Raw genomic sequence first — 12414 nt, forward strand, 5'->3', positions numbered from 1 at the left:
TAAAGTATAATATTATAAATATATAATAAATTATATGTATGATATATGTATTATTTAATGTTATATATAATATAAATTACAGTCACGTTATTTTCACGTGTTGTTTTTCTAATCGAGAAACACATTATCTGAGAACGTCACCGAGACGTCCAATCAACGTCGCGGAAAAGAGGCAACAATCAAGATCGATAGAATTGATTCTGATTATTTGCACACGCTTTTTCTGGTAGGATTTATTTTTGCTTAATTATTAAAAATATTGAATATTTTTCAAAATAAAAACATAATGTACACACGCACGCACGCGCTGACAGATATTCTTGTTTTCGCCACGTTGTTTTGCACGCAATATGTATCCAATATTTTAAATCTGCGGTTATTCGTAACAAATAAGAATAAAAGAATGTAAATCGTTTACTGGAAGAAAATTACATTAGCATTAAACGCATTATTCGAGGCACATAATTATAGGGTACGGCAAGAGCAACAGACATTCAGTATATCGGAATAACATCCGATAGATAGATAGAATCTTGTGGAATGAAAACGATACGCTTTTGTAGATGCCATAGATTAAGGTTTTTGTTTTTTTATTGGCTGTAAAATCCTATCCGATTTGATCTATAAAAGAGTCACGTTGAATACAACATAAAGACAGAAGAGAGAATCGTTTAAAGTTGCCATGCAGGTGGATTAAAGTCCCCATAAATGATAGATCTTCGACACCCAGCGGAATAAATCAGCACGAGGAACTAGGAATCATGCTGTTAAATCGCTTCAGCCTCACCGAACGACACGGTTCGCGGAAAAAACAATTATGAAGGGTGGCTCGGGCCAGCAACCTTGGATCGCGAGCGAAAGAAGAGCGGCAAAACACGCGTGCGTTTTCTGCCGGACCCGTAGTGAGGATAGAATTAGGGCACAAGCTAGAGCAGTGGTTAGCGTGGGTGGGAGCGGCTAATCACAGTAATTTCGTTATGGGAGCCACGAATGGGGGATGCTCCGGTGCGTCTTCTACATGGTGCATTTTAATAAACGCGAAGAGCAATGCTTGGTTCAGAGTAGAAGAAAGAGAAACACAGCAGACAGACCGGGGAAGAAGAAGGGAAGAGAGGAACGCGGGGGAGTGAGACCCCGATGGGGGATGGGCAAGAGAGGCCCCATGGTGTTGCCGTATGGGAAATCGCCGCCGGCGATGGTCAACGCGCGCGTAATCGGTGGGCGTTACGCGGGATTATTACGGGAAGCCAAAAGTAATGATGAATTATTCTAAGTTTGCGCAGTGTGCGCAACCACAATGTGCGGAAAGCATAAGGGGGTCCTCTTTTCGCCAAGTCTCACTCAAAGCCCGAACAACAAGAGACGTTTCTTGACCCCGCGCAGAACAGACCAAAAACTTACACGAATCGTATCCCCCCTTCACCAACGGCCCGTAGGGTCCGGAGGAAGCTGTTTTCGGAAATTATGGGTTAGTGAGACTACGCCTGAGTGTTCGTTTCTTTTTCTTCTCCTCGCTGCAGTCGATCCTTCTTATATCCCATCTCTTTCATCCATCGTTTGAGTTTCGACGTTATTCAACCTTATTCAATAATCTGCGACTCGAATATTTTTTTTTTTTTTTTCCGTTTTCCTAATGCTTATAATAGCGAATGGCAATATCCAAGTTCTAAACTTACAATCGATTTTGTGAAAAGACCTAAGCAAGGTCTTTGCAAAGAAAGCACTAGCTTTTCTCTCTTATATAATACAAAATTTCCCCAATAAGTAAAACTCGATCCTTAAATTTACATACCTTATGACTATGTCATGTAAATAATAATAACAACAAAGTTTTATTGAATATAACAAAAAATACAATGGATTTATAATGCGTTTGAGAGAATTGTATTGTAACTCAATTAGATGAGACAGCCTATGATGCCGTGTTCTAAAGTCTAATCTAATATAATCTAATATAACCCTTTTAACCTTAGAAAACATATGTATTGTTACTAAGAAGATTCATGTTGATTGGCATATTTGTCTTTTTTGACAGTTGCTGCAGACATTCACGGAAGTTGGCATTATCTTACCGTGTTTGTAAAGAGGGAGTTGCACTCCCAAAATTATGGGTCAGTGATGCCGCGTCAATCATCGCTTCCTTCCTTTTCACTCCGTCTTATTATCTCTTTATGCTCGTGCGATCATTCTCAGCAACGAGTCAATGACACTTTGCATTTTTTTTGTTCTTCTCCCCAAAAAAAGAAAAAAAAAATTCTTTTAACATATCACTGATTTATTCTTCCGTATTTTCGATAACAAAAGCGGGGCGTGACTTCACGCTCGATGCCCCGAGAAACTACTGTTATACCCGCAGATATAATGGACATTTATTGCTTGACGAAAAAGTTACGCGATGAAAGGTCTTACAGGGATTCAAAGAAATTTTTTTTTTACGATTGAATATACTTAATTATCTTCGTGTCGAACTTGAGTGCAGATTAAAATTCGTTCCGGTTCGAGGGAAGTCAAGCTTTCTGAAACGCTGCGGTTCTTTTGCCGCGCGTTTCAATACCGACTCGAAAAAAAGAAAAAAACATATTTTTAGCTGCGAAAGGAAATAAAGAAGAGTGCAAAACACACACATAGAGAGAGAGAGAGAGAGAGAGAGAGAGAGAGAGAGAGAGAGAGAGAGAGAGAGAGAGAGAAAGAGAGAGAGTATTCGTTAATCCAAACCGGGAGCCGCGGCAACCGGCGGAATCCTCTTTGAATGAAAGTATTAGTCGAGAGGAAACGAGCGGGCTCTCGCCAATTTTCGTTTTTCCCCCCGCTCTTTCCTTTCCTCCCGGACACCGTGATGAATAATTAGAGAGGTATCCGGATTTTTTTCGATCTCGTGGGATCCGCAAGTGTGGACGCAAACGCGCGGACTCGCATCATTCGCCTGCGGCGTTACGCGCTCTCGTTATCTTGCTGTTTCCGTTTAACCAAAAAAAAAAAAAACAAAACAAAACACGTTTTCTACGAGAAAAATCGTGTCATCGGCTGCTCGACCCTGAAAGCAAACTTGTTATCGAGAAACAACAAGTATGAGTATTATATTTGATATGAGGCTTATCTATCTACAAGCCGGGCAACAATGTACCGAGTATATGTTTATAGTCGAGTTGGCAACAGTTGACAACATCTCGGTAGAATTCAGCAACTTGTATCCAGAAACATGTTGCGAAAATAGAGCTCCATCCGTTTTATTATGTTTTTGTTATTTTTATTGTATTTTTTTGTTCTGCCAACATCTCTGGCATCTTTTGATGCCATGTCGTTAGATACTGATAATGAGACAATATGATTCAGTTATGGAAACGTATATAGATGCGTTTAGACATTGTTAATATATATATATATATATATTTGTGTTATCTCACTTTTTTGGTTGACAACGAATTGTTTTCAGATGATTTTGTGTGCCAACAATATAGCGACGTTTTTAATCAAAGCTCTGTTCTGCCAATTCGAAAACGTATCACATTGTTTTTGAACAATTTTCGATCGACACATAAAAAGCCTAAAAAGTAGCTTAGTAATTAGTAGATTAATATCACATGCAGAACTTAGTGTGATTTATATTTATTGACAATATTATTTATAGAAAGCAGCTTTTTTCAGTAGCTTCTTATTAAAAAAAAAAGAAGTAAAATTAATTAGAAATACTATAATGACAAATTTATTGTACTTATACAAGTTACTTTTTTTTTTGTTTATGAAATTATGCGCGAAACGGCAATCAGTCGATGTATCGATGTTAATCAGGAACGCGTCATCATTCTATACGTGTGTGAATCTTGAATTTATCAGATTTCGTATCTTAAAAGTGGCACATGATTCATCGGCTTTCTGCGTTCCAATTATAGCGTCATTTCGTAACTTTGTGAAATCGACAAATTGTCATCTCGCAAATAAGAAATTATTATTCTTTGATCCCGCATCGAAATCTGTTTTGTGTAGATAAACTTTTTTTTTTTATACGTGTGATTGTTCTGAAAAAGTTGATAGATAGCACAAGTATTCCGTGACGGTATTCGTAGATAAAACGTTAGTCCAATCGCGCGATGCGATCATTCACGGTTATCTTATCGCGCGCAGCTTGAATTTTATATAAACGCGAGTAGCAGCTACGATTTTTCCGTCGGGAAGGTCGAACAAATAATCTATGAATTGTGTTATCTGATCGAATCGCGATAATTATATGTGTCAGAAATCGCTCGCTAGATCGTATTTTTTTATCTTAACTTTTCTCTCTTTATTCCAAAATTCGAAGACGTTCGATAAACGGATCAGCGACCACTAAGATGACAGCATAGAACAAAATGAGATCGAGAAGAAGCGAGAAAAGTTTTTTTTTAATAAAAAGAAAAAAAACGGATCCTTGTGACGATAATTATTCAAAACAATGCATAGACAGAAAGATACATTGCTCTGTTGTCATCAAGTTTCACTTTTCAGAAGAACAAACGCCAAACGCTCATTATTGTGAGGAAGTATGTCTGTATAACAGCTCGTCAAAATATAGTTATTTTCGGCATCGATAATTTCATTGTGTTGCGTAAGTTTCTAGAAAACTTTTTTCTCTACAATCTCTAGAAAACTTTTTTTTCTACTATCTTTCCCGATTTTGGATATCTTACTCCAAGACACTTTCTGAAAACATTCTACTTGAGAAAAAGGTTAAATAAAAACCACAAAAAACTCGCAGCCACAAAAGAAAATTGAAAAACAAATGGTTGAAAATACTGACAATTGAGATAAAAAAAAAATCATCCTCAAATCATTTCCTATACGCTCTCGCCGCAAATAATATTATCAATTTATATTCCCGATGTACTACGGAGTGGTCGACTTCGCGGAATTATACTTTCGGTTATTTTACTACTTGCTGCGGTGCAGTAGCCTAGCAAAAAATGATCCCTGACTGAGCGCGATGCCCGGCCAGCGGCTTTCCGCGGTCTCCCTATCTTTCTTTCCGCCGCACTGATGGACACGATTAACCAATTAGCAGCGGTGTTGTTCCACTTGCACATGTATCATTGCCCCGCGGCTACGCCGCGCAAGTGGTCGCTCGGTCGAACGCATTGTTGGCAAAGAACGCAACAAAAACATTCTGTTATTGCAATCTGGAAAACGCGATTCTTTGCAGATCGCCGAGATATTTCCCGGAAATTACGGTGGTTTTTGTTTTTTGCTCGCGGTTTAATAATGAAACTTAATTACGCTCAAATACACATTTTCCTGGTACGTCTTTCACATTTCGCGTTTTTGTTGACGTCTTTTAACGTTCAGAATTTGATATTTCTGTTAAATATAGCAACGCAGAATATTTTTGCCGCGACCTTGTATGCGATTTTAACGCTGATTGACATTAAATATACGCGTGTATGCATTTGAATATTTTCTTCTATCAATAATTTTTTAAACATACATAAGTTTATAAAACCTTCAGAAAATAAAACGGGCATGCGCTTTTCTGTCGAGAAATAAATGTTTGATTCTTCAAGTCCGCACGTTATAACACGCCTAGTTTCATCATCAACGTTTTTTGCGAAGCTGTTCTCGCACGAATTGCGAAATGTTGCTCATCCGGTCGGGCGATGTTTCTTTCGAATACTCAGGTCCATAAAAATTAGTCCCCGTCGCCGCCGCCGTCGCCTGGCCGGGTCGCTTAATATATTCGCATGCACCGGGGGCGACGTTGCTGGCCGCGACAAATGTCGAAGTTCGTCGACCCAAAAATTTTTTCGCATTCCATAAAGACGAAACGCGACGTTCTCGAAAAACGCGCTACTTATTCCTAGATGCCTCCACAAGCGACGCGTTTGTTTCACATTGTGTGGCGAAGGAAGGGAAAGCGTCGTCCGTTTTTCTCGTCGGTCACTCGTTCGCACCGGTTTCGCGCGCGCATGATGATTCACGCGATCGGTAGCAAATTCACGGCGTGCGTTGACCTAGACATAGGTAGGTTCCTTTAGTCGCCTATTTTACACGTGTGCGCGATCATACAGGTGATGGTACGTACATACGTATGGGGGAGCGTAGAAAAAGAAAACAAAAGGAAAGAAGGCGAACCCGGATGACTTGATGACTAACAGTAAGAACACGCTCTTACAACGTGGGGCACGTTGCGGTATGTTACTGTTGTAAAAGGGTAGCTGCAAGCGCGTGGGGGCTTCCAGTCGTTTTCAGCCGCCACCACCACCATCACTGCCATCGTCATCACGAGGCATCGTTATGCCCGGGACCCCGATGAGTCATCCGACCGTTGGGCCTCTCCGAAGAAATCGAACGGCGTGATCTGCAAAGCGTCTTGCGCGTGCGTAAGGCCCCTAGCCAGACTAGCTAACCTTGTTAGATCCCCCGTACACCTTGCAAGACGCTGCTGATTATTCCGTGTATAACAGCCGGTGTTTCTAGCGGATGCCGCGGAAGTCGGCTCGATGTTTGCACGCTTTGCAATATTATCAGCATAAGCGACGATGCGCCGTAGATCCATATCGCACAGCGAAGCTAATGTTACTCGGCATTTTGTTTTTTTTTTTTTTTTGTGCGCAACATCGAGAATTTGTTTTCTCTGTAACTCATGTTTCAAGTGAAATTATTTTAATTACGCGCGGTGCATTCTCACACACGCAGCAGTTTACCGCGATTCGATTTAATCTCACATTTATATTTGAGCGAACGCGACGCGCTTTGGAATGTAATCAATTTCAAGGACGCGCTTATGAACCCATTTTCAATTTTATCGGAGTGTTTCAACGTGAATTCCGGTAGCGCGAGTTCGAGCTTCAAAGTTACGGCTGCGTGCGACTACCTTATCTCTATGCGACGTATACTTTCGTACACGACCGGATCACGTATAGCACACACATTTCTCTGGTGGATGAAATAACGAGATAAGATCTTATCAAGCGGTATTAGAAAGTGTTCGCAGTCACGATGATGGAATAACGGTCGAGATAATTTTTCTTTTTTTTGTGGCAATCGTAATATATGTTCCTTAGATTACTCGGCGCATGTCAACCAGCGCGAGTTATGAGTCACATGAGCTCTTACCCGGTGCATTTTCTAGTAATGAATCGTGTTCACGGTCTCTTACGTCTCAAATGTAATATCGGGAACGGTAATAAATAAACAATTACCGCGAGCGGCAGAGATGTAAAAACTCACAATTGCTTCTATTGTCGAATAATCCCTCATAATTGTTGCCTCTTTTCCGCGTTGTCAATTGGTTAAGTTGGTTGATCGAGTGGAGTCGAGTCGAATCGATCGATCTTGAGTAAATGATGACAGAGAAGCGATTTTGACAGTTCGTCGTATACGTAGAGAAAATTTAAAACGTGACCAAAGTAAATTCACGTGACAGAAAAAAGTAGAAAAACAACATGTGACTAAAGTAACGTAACTAAATATATATATATAATATATGTATTATATTATACACATATATATACTACTATTATACATAATATTATATAATATATATATTATATATAATTTATTATGTATTTATAATATTATACATCTTATATTGTATTATATATACTACGGTAAGGTCACTGACCTTAGTCAGGTGACTACGGTGAGGTCACTGACTTTGGTTATGTGATTACGATATATATATATAATATTCTCTTTTTTATTCTTTTCCCTGTCACGTGACTTTATTTTAGTCACGTTTTTAAAGACACGTGACTTTAGTCACGTATTGTTTTTCCCCTTTTTTTCTTTTATTTTTTGAGTTTGATTTTCATGCGTTTTTTTGACATCTCTCATATGTACATCATGTGTATTATATGGTTTGTAAAACGTATATACTAGCTGTCATTGCAGTGATAGGTTGTGTTCACTGACACAACACGTTAAAATAAAAATAATAACAGCGTGCGCGTAGCCCGCTTGTGTAGTGCTAGTTCGTGAAAATTGTTATTTATTTGCTTTTTGTTTACTCGAGGCGTAATTTACACTTAGAAGAGGTAATTGTGCGATGAAAATAATGTTAAGTTTATATTTCAATTGTCTTTTTAATTGCCCAATAATCTATTCGCTCTACATATTTCATCGTATATATTGCAAACGCGACGTGTAATAACGCGATATCTACACTGTTACAGCCGCGAGTGCTGTAACATTATGACTCGATCTCCATAATGTTGCGCTTTTGCGCAGCAAATGGCGTGTAAAGTAATTTCGTCGTCGCGAAAAGGTGCAAATTCATCGTCTTGGCGCTATACCATACACAAAAGCGTGGCGTAAAACGGATAGCCGAGACGTAGGAAAAATCGGGAAAAGAGGCCGAAGTCATTCAACAATGTCACTCCGGCGGGTGGGAAATAAATGAAATGCATTTCCATGGAGTGCATACTTCGATACTTGCGGACTATTAATATCGGTATGACAGGTTGACTAATGATTCCCAATATCCAAGGCGCACGGCTTTGACATTACGGGATTAAAATCTGGCGGATAAAAACGGAGATAGAGTTCTCTCCGATCCGAAGGCAGGAGTGGTAGGAGGAAATTTTACGTCACGACTTAATACGATTACGTTCGTTCGCCACGTCATTTGTATCGTTTAAACTTATACCTCTGATGTGTCTTTAAAAAGAAGAGGGTAATTAAATGCGGAATTTTCTGAGCTTGACGTCACGTATTCCACAAGTCTTACGTGACGTCTTTATACGAGCCAGGTTTTTTATTCAAAAGCAACTGTATAATGTATACTTGGACATAAATTGCACACAAAAAAAAAAAAAACAATAGTATGTCACACACAATCGATCACGTTGACTACTTTTGTTCTGACAGAAGAAAAAATGACGAACAAAAAACCGGGCTCGATTACCCTTCTCGTCGGAGTCGATCAGCGTGGCAATAAGGGGTAGTTTACCCGGGCCATCGAATTTGTGGGCGTTGGAGCGGTGCGAGGGGTCGGCGGGGGTGGCATAACAATCTCGCAGAGTGTTTCAGGATATCGCAGCCTTAATGCGGAGTGTCTGGTCAACCAGATGCCCTGTGATAGGCCGATACGAATTTTTTATTCATGACTACCGTTCTGATGGGATTTTCATCGCCGGCTCACCTGTCTGGCCACCGATCAATGCTCGATGCGATTATTCAGATCGTACGTATACCGTTTCCGTACGAAGCCATCGCCGTCGTATTTTCCAGATTTCATCGCCGATATCTCAGCGATCGAGTTTACGTCCGAAAGTTCTCATTTTGCAAAGTTTTGTTATTACATCGGCGTTCCGAGCGATAAACCATCGCAAGCAACAATTTTCCACACTAGAAAACTCAGGTTTCAATTTATTTCAGTTGCTATTTGCGTGGATACGAAGCAACCAAGTTCGAGCGTATCTTTATCCACCAATTAGACGCAAATGGTAACTGCTCGGTGGTGCATCGAGACGAGATTGCACGCATCGTGCGCGACGTGTTTCCTCATGCGAAAAACTGCAACAGCCGAATTGCAACTTTGTTCCATGAACGAATCCCCGCCTTTCCTACAATCCGTGCGTGGTACGCGAATTAAATCGCGTCTTTCGAAAGGGAGGAACGATTTTTTTCGTGCCATGAGGGATCGAATCGAATAATCGTTGAGTGGCAAAACTGAGTGGAAAGGAACAAAAAAAGAGAAAGAGTGAAAGAGTGAGAGAGAAAGAGAGAGGGAGAGAGAGAGAGAGACAAGACGAAAGGGAATCTGCCGAAATTATCGTTCATCAACGGGACGCTCATTGGAGTCCCGTGGGAATCCACGCTCATCCGCTCTTTGTTGCATAGCAATTAAAATTAGTGCTGTTAATTACGCACCGTCGCTGCGGCGCCTGCGATGCTTGTTAGCCGAGCGCGGCGAAAACTGCCAAAATTAAACGCAGAACAAAACGTAATGCGCCGCGTCTAATGGCGCGCGTGCGTATGCAAAGCTCGTCGTTTTTTTTTGTTTTTTTTTTTTTTTACGCAACGAGAGTACACGGCCTGATTTACGCGAAACGACACGAAACACCGGGCAAAATATTTTCGGAACAAAGAGAGATAAAAGTTACGCAAATATTTTATCAACATCATTTCTGCCGCGTTAAAACAAACTTACAACAAAGTGACAAAGTTTTTTCTGTAAAAAAAAAAAAAAAAGAAATTAGCAAATATTTCTCGAAGCGTGATATGAAATTTAATTTTGTAACTTATGGGATCGACGTAAAGTATCTTCGAATAGGGAATTCTCGACGGGTTATAGATCCGTTATTTATGACCGTATGCGCGCCCGTTATATTATTTATGTGGTCATAAATAAATTGAGAAATCTCCGATCACGTTCATCTATCAACAAGCTAACCTCTCGCCACTTTCTTGACACCAAGTTGTACTGTCGTTAATCCGGCAGCGACCGTCGATTTTCTCGTACGACAAGGTTTCGCTTCCTACATTAGCTCCAAGATCACCAGTAGGAGATTACAAATACTTATATAGTGTGATGCGAGGATTCAACGCGGTGGTTATCTCTGACGAAAGGCAAAGTCTATAAGAGCGGCGCACGGCGCCACTCGGACACTTAAACTTAATGCCTCTGGACAGCGATCCGTTACTCGACTCTCGTTCTAGGTATACTGTTTTACAACCTGCGATCACAACGTGCGCCGAAGAAGGGAAACAACTGCGGCCACGGTGAAAGAAGAATGCCTGATACGAGCGTGTGAGATATTTTTAAGTAAACTTGAATATCGGGACAGAAACCATCTATTCGCCGCGATATTACGTAACGGAATAATATAGTGGCAAAAATAATCGCGATTTTTATTTTACACGCCTGTCGCAGAAGACGATTTAAAGGTAAATAAATAAAAATAAAGAATAAATATCTATACGAAAATGATTATTATTGCAAAACAATTTTTTTTTTATTATTATAAACCTCACATGTGTGTGTTGCCATCTCTAGATTAAAAGACCGTTTCACGTTGATCCCGCACATATGTAACTATATGTATGCGCGCGTTGAATATTCATCAGAATCTATTATCCTCGCGATACGTTTTTTTTTTTCAGACTCTTCGTTACTTACTCGGGAGATCTTTGCATAATTTTTTGTTTTTTATCCCCCCTCGTCCTATTCCGCGTCTAGCAGAGTTTTTGCGTATATTTTCGATGTGCGAGATTAGAATAAACCTCGTGACGTTTATTACCGTCTTTATGGCGCTTTGTGTGTATGAGCGTAAAATATACGTCGAGTTTCAGTCAATACTAATAAAAGTTTGAAATTTATCGACATGCAATCGAGCGAAAACCGCGCGGCTTCTGAATATGCAATAAGTTGCGATGTTTATAAAAGCATCGCTTCTTTATATTTTTATCATCCAGATACTACGTAGCTACGGTGAAAAAAAACAAAAAAAAAAAAAAGAGAATAAAACTTAAATTAGTCTCCCGTTGCGTTTAAACCGCACGGAATTTAACATGCGGGACGTCGTCGAACGACGACGATTATTCGGAAAGATTGTTCGGCGCGCGATCGACTAATCCGTAAAATCCCGCGGAAATAACGCGCGCACGCCCCTCGCGTGTATTTGTTAAACAGTTGCGTAAGTACTCACAAACAGCGCCGTGATTGCGGTCACGTGGCGGCTCGCATCGCTCGAACGGAAAGTAAAACAGCGAGAGCGTACACGCCCCGGAGGGTGGTTTCTCTGAATGGCTGTTGATTGTAATCATCGGGTGTAAGTAATGCTCGCACGACGCCATTATACACCGGCGTAAATTCGGCTCTGGAGTCGCTCCAAAGTGTACCGCAGTACCACGTATGTACGTATTTGTGTATACACGTACGCGTATATATGTGCGTGCACGCGCGCACGCGAATCTCCGGCCCCGGTAGGAAAACACGGAAATCTCTCTTTAAAACAAACGCCCGCGCGCTTTCCATCCCCGCTCGCCCGCCTGGAAAATCGTTACACGAGCAGTTTATTTAAATGACTGCACGTTCGTTTGTAAGGAATTAATGGCGGTGAATTTACGAAGGAAATTGCCGCTAGAAATCGCCGAAATTTCATGCGCGAGAAAGCACGACTGTGTCCGAAGTTGTTGTATGTGGTCCAAATTTCACGGTGATCTTGAATTTAATTAATTCGATGATGCGTACTTTGGTCGAATATGTATTTTAATTGTCTTCAGTGTGAGTCGTTTTTTTTTTTTTTTTTTAAGTGAATATTATTGCGACGCGTTACACGTTGCGCTATAATAGCAATCACACTTCGCCCCCCCGAACGAGACTAACGACGTGCGTTATATAAAGGTACACGCGTGTGCGACGCGCGAGACCGACTTCCTGGCAATAAAATTTCGTCGTTACGATCTTGCCACTTGCCGTACGCGCCGCAATCAATCCTAATA

This window comes from Pseudomyrmex gracilis, unplaced genomic scaffold (genome assembly GCF_002006095.1).
Source record: "Pseudomyrmex gracilis isolate BER0280 unplaced genomic scaffold, ASM200609v1 scaffold_41, whole genome shotgun sequence".
Classification (NCBI taxonomy): Eukaryota; Metazoa; Arthropoda; class Insecta; order Hymenoptera; family Formicidae; genus Pseudomyrmex; species Pseudomyrmex gracilis.